A 5,687-nucleotide genomic window follows, 5' to 3' on the forward strand; every position below is an offset into this window, starting at 1 on the left:
GGGATTAAACAACGGTATCCAGTCAAGTCGCCAACAGTTCAACTCGCCAACGCCAACTTGCTGACGTGTAAAATCAAGTGGAGATGTCAGCGAGTTGGTCTTCAATCCAGTACAACTTATTAGAAGACAGACATATAGGAAAGTGAAAGATATTTAGTGAAAAAACAATTTTGTTTTCTTCCAACAAAGTTTTTAAGGATTTCATGGCGAATAAAGCAAGGTAAACATCACCAATGAATATAAAAGCTTCAGATGTGAACGAGTTGTGTGACAATACTGTAAAGACTCATCATGTCAGTCAATCAGACTATTTTAAGAAAACTTGGTTTTTTAGACAAGATCTTTAGTAGAAAACACAATTCTTTTTATTTCCAAAAAAGTTTATAAGGATCTCAAGGGGAAGAAAGTAAAGTAAACATCACCAATGACCAAAAAAGCTTTAGACGCAAACAAGTTATTGTGTGACAATAAGTTGTACTGGATTGAAGACCAACTCTTGATTTTATACACCGGCGAGTTGGTGTTGGCGAGTTGAACCATCGGCGATTTGACCGTAATTCTAAACAACTGCCTGAAGTCTATTCATACTGGTCCACAAATCAGGTTCTTGGAGTCCCAGGAGTGCAAAAGATTTTTCTGAGGAATTGATTTGCCAAAATATTGCAATATCTTCATCTAAACGATAAGAGAAGAGGATTGCCAGGTGGGCATGCAAACCACGACATTATTCAAAAAGCGACCTCTTCTTGATTCTGTTTTAGAGGCTATTAAAAGTGAGTACAAACTGTCGAAAAACGTTTCAATCAACAAGGCAACAATTCCTTTTAAAGGAAGACTTTACCTAAAACAATATATGCCGTTAAAACCGGTGAAGAGGGGAATTAAAGTGTAGGAATGCGTCGAACAGCTTTGTTTGTGATTTGAAGGTCTACACAGGAAAACAAGACAATGGTAATCCCAAACAAGGACTACTGGTAAGACACCATGTTGTCCACAATCTCACTCAACCCTAGGTAGGCAAAAACCATCATGTTTCTGTTGATAATTTTTTCAATTCTCTTGCTCTCACAGAAGATTTGCTTCAAGATTGCATTTATATCTGTGGAACTGGTCGTGGAAATCAAAAAGGCATCCTGCGGGAAATTGCCCCTTCGACTCAAAGAGTCACACAACTTCGTCAAGGGGAGTTGTTGTTCCTTTGCAGGGAGAACATTGTTGTCACTGTATGGAAGGATAAGAAGCCAGTTTATTTTTTGAGCTCTCAATCCAATTCCGTGGGGAACAACACTGTCAGTAGACAGTAATGCCACAGAACAGTGATTCAAGTTCCCAGCACCCCAGTTGTGAAGACATACAACAACAACATGGGCGGTGTAGACTTCAATGATCAAATGCAGGGCTATTCCATGGCTAGAAGAAAATCACAAAAGTGGTGGCATTGCCTCTTGTGGTTCTTTGTGGACATTGCAATTGTAAATACACATATTTCGGTGAAACTGTCCTCGCATCACCGATCAAGAACCCAACTGGCTTTTCAGTTAGATCTTGTGACGTTACTGATCGCAAATTTTTCATCACAGCAATTGTCCACAAGTTCTGGGCACCTAGAAGGAGGGCATTGGCCCATAAAGTTCTCCAAAGGTCGCTGTAAGCGCTGTTCAATGGAAACAAGGAGACATGGTGCAGAGTGGCTTGTGGACTTTGCAGTAAACACATTTGTTTAGACTGTTTTAAGAACCATACCACAGAGGATCTTGCTTGAACATTGGCACTAAATTTTAAAACTCAAGCTTGTAAAAATTTGGATTTTTTGTAGTAATTTACTGAAGAATTGACCACCGAATCAGTCCAAAATAGCACTAATAATTCTATATCATCTATTTTCTTCCTTTAATAGGTTAGTTAGATGTAGTTTGTCCTGAAATATAACAATTTTCTGTGAGATATCGATGAGTTCATGAACAACATGGATGGTTTTTGTTGAGATTTCTATTCACTTAGCTTGAGTTCTTCATTCAAAATACCCCATTCCAAATATATCTATATATAGATTACTTAATATTTTAATACATATTTTATAGTTTGTATATTTCAAATTTATATCTAAATGTATATAACTTGTTATTAACACTCTTTTATATACATTTTTGGTTGGAGTGTCCCCAATTAGTTGTAAAGCTAAATACAAAGACACTTTAATAAAGTTTATGTATGTGTATGACAGCTGATGGCTTTGATGATGATATGATCAGACCTCAAGGGCTAGAGCCATACAGTTTTCAATTTTTTTCATTTCTTCTAATTGCTCATTAGAGTGTCACAGAGAACTCCAAAAAGAGCAATGCTGTAGGTTGACTGCTTGGAACTAAACTAAACTTGGAACTGTTTATGAATGTACTGTATTTGTCCCAAGATTTTCTTGGTGTTATCTTTGAAATGGCATTTCAGAGAACTGACAATGAGTTTGTTTAGGCAAATGTTTTGTTAAGGACACACCTTCCCTGTACTTCTTTTAGGCATTGTGGTATAAATAATTTACATTGTATTATAAGATTCCTATTGAAATACAAAAACCTATGGAAAGATTTTGCCATCTATGAAGAAATCAACTTCATACACTGCCTTTATTACTTTGAGGGATGGCAAGATTCTTCGTGCAAAGTGTGGCTGCCCTGCAGGCATCAAAGGCCACTGTAATCATGTTTCTTCTATGCTGTTCTTCATAGAAGAATTCTGTGAACATAATGCAAAAAATGCAGCTTGCACATCCCAGCCATGTACTTGGAACAAACCAAGCAGGAAACGAAAAGTAGATAACCACCCAATTCACCAAGTGAAGTTTGTAAAACATGAACATGGTAAAAAGAAATCAGATGTTGATGGCTTACGTCAAAGTAAAGACGTGAGGGCCCCACATCAAAGAAACCTGGACAGAACAGAACTCTACGATGTGAAATGTAAACTTGAGAACCTGGCGAGTAAAGGACAAGAAATTGGATTGTTACACATCCTACCAAGGAAAAGCACAGGGGAAGTGCTTGAAGATATAAGTCATGACCATGGCTACTGTAAAAGACCTAGTGACACTGAACACATCATTTCGCCACCAAAGGTCCACCCCATTAGCTTACAGGAACTGAAAGAGCGTTGCTCTAGAATTAAAAGAAAATTGGCTTTGGAGGAAGATCAAATTAAGGTGATTGAAAGAGAAACTAAGGAGCAATCATTAAACATGGAAAGTAACTTAAAATGGAATGAAGCAAGGAATGTTAGGATTACAGCATCAAAATGCAAACAAGTGGCAAGTATGAAACAATCAACTTCTCCAGTTGCAGCCCTCCAGGATATATTACATTACAAGCAACCATTCCAAACTGATTTTATGAAGGAAGGTCTTGACAAAGAACCAGAGATCATCAATGAATACATTGCTCAAATACAAAAAGATGGTCATGAAGTAACTGTGAAAAAAAGTGGGTTCACTGTAAGTGCATCCCATGGGTTTTTGGGAGCAAGCCCAGATGGTTTAGTCCATGACCCTCTAGAATGTACTCCTAATGGGCTAATCGAGGTAAAACACATTGTACTCCAAGGGGGGGAAACACTTAAAGCTGCTCTAATAAGAAAGGGAATTTGCAAAATGTTTGGGGGTCATATTTCCATTAACAGAAATCACCAGTACTATTTTCAAATACATCAGCAGATGTTTTGTTGCTCCAGGATATGGACTGATTTTGTAGTGAAAGGTGGCACTGAAATGTATAAAGAGGTTGAATAAATTAGTCATGGCGTGCAGACATATTTTTGCAGTCGTGCTTCTATTGACTATTTTCAGCGTTTTACTTGGCCAATTTACTTCAATTACACCTGAATTCGATCGCTCTACAGTTACACTCTTCATTGGGAAGGAAATATCTGCTCCACCTACGTTCAACTGTAAGTCAAAGCCTTCGAAATGCACACCTTGCGAATTGAATTTGAAGCTTCACGCGTTGTTGCGGTTCATCAAGCTTGGCCAATTTTGTCTGTGCATTCTTCTATCTGGCGATATTGCCGTCAATCCAGGGCCTAATAATCTTCAACCACCTGCAGGCTTCAGAGGTTTATCAGTCTGCCACTGGAACATCCAACGACTGACTGACACCAAATTGGAAGAACTATCGCTAATGCTCACCTCGAACAACAACAGTGCTGCTAAACTCGACGTCTTAATTCTCACTGAGACGTTCGGATCAAGTAAAATTCCAGACAGCTATTACATGATACCCGGCTACACATTACACAGAAAAGATCGAATCGGGAAGAAAGGTGGCGGCATATTTGCGTATGTAAATGAGAAAGTTATGGCTTTACGTCGAAGAGATTTGGAACTGGATGATCTTGAAACTCTCTGGCTTCAAATTTGTCCTCATAAATCAAAGAGACCGATTTTGATATCTGGTGTTTACCGTCCACCTTCAGCCAACAAAGATTATAATGAGAGCTTGGGTAAAAATATTGAAAATGCCCATCTCCAAAACAATGAATTGATTATTCTGGGAGACTTTAATTTGGATTATATTGATTTCAACTGTTATTCAAAACATTGTCTCGCAAAGGCACTGAACAGTCTTGGACTAACGCAGATGGTAAATGGGGTAACAAGACCTGCCTCTGATGCGTGCTTAGACCATATTTATTCTAGTCATCCTGCTAGAATTAGAGAAGTATCCATAGGTAAATCTGGACTTTCCGATCACCTTCCGGTCACCATCTTGAGGTGCTACAAAACCATGGATGCACAACGTAAACAACATTCCAAAATCAAATACAGAAATATCGACAAAATCAACAAAGAGTGCTTTCTGCGAGACCTAAGAGAAGCCCCTTGGGATATCTCCTTTGTTTTTCGAGATGCCGATGACATTGTTGAATCTTGGTACAAAATCTTTAATGACATTCTTGATAATCACGCACCTTTAAAGTCCAAGAGTGTGAAGAAAATCAATCAGCCAAAATGGTTCACTAATGATCTATACAACGAAATAAATAAACGCGATAATCTTCTAAAGAGGGCCAGGAGAACACAAAATAAGCAAGATTGGTCTGCTTTTAAACTGGTTAAAAACAAAGTGACGAGGAAACTAAGAAATGCGAAGGAACAGTACTTTAAAACTCAGTTCAGTAAAAATCAAAAATGTCCAAAGAAACTTTGGTCTTTAATTAAAGACCTATCTAAAGATACAAAGAATAACGACGACTCCGTCCCTATTGCTGACGAAAACAACAACTTGATAAAGGATGACCATTCAATCGCTGAACGCTTTAACCGCTTCTTCGTTGATGTATATAAACGTCTCATAAAGTCGACACCTGTACTTCATTATGATGCTCTTCCTGGTCCACCAGACAAATCTAACAGTCAAATTGAAAATCTTATTCCGCAAATAACTCCTAGTGAGGTTAACGATTATCTTCTAAGTATACCTACACACAAAGCCACGGGAATCGATGGGCTTGGTGCCAGAGTTCTAAGGATTGCAGCTCCTGAAATATCATGCTCCATAGCTAAAATTATAAATCACTGTATTGAAACTTGTACATTTCCCTCACAATGGAAAATAGCAAAGGTTAAACCTCTTTTCAAGAATCAAGGAAACAAGCAAGATATTCAAAACTATCGTCCTATTAGCATTTTGCCTATTCTT

The sequence above is a fragment of the Pocillopora verrucosa genome, chromosome 11 (assembly GCF_036669915.1).
Source record: "Pocillopora verrucosa isolate sample1 chromosome 11, ASM3666991v2, whole genome shotgun sequence".
Lineage (NCBI taxonomy): Eukaryota > Metazoa > Cnidaria > Anthozoa > Scleractinia > Pocilloporidae > Pocillopora > Pocillopora verrucosa.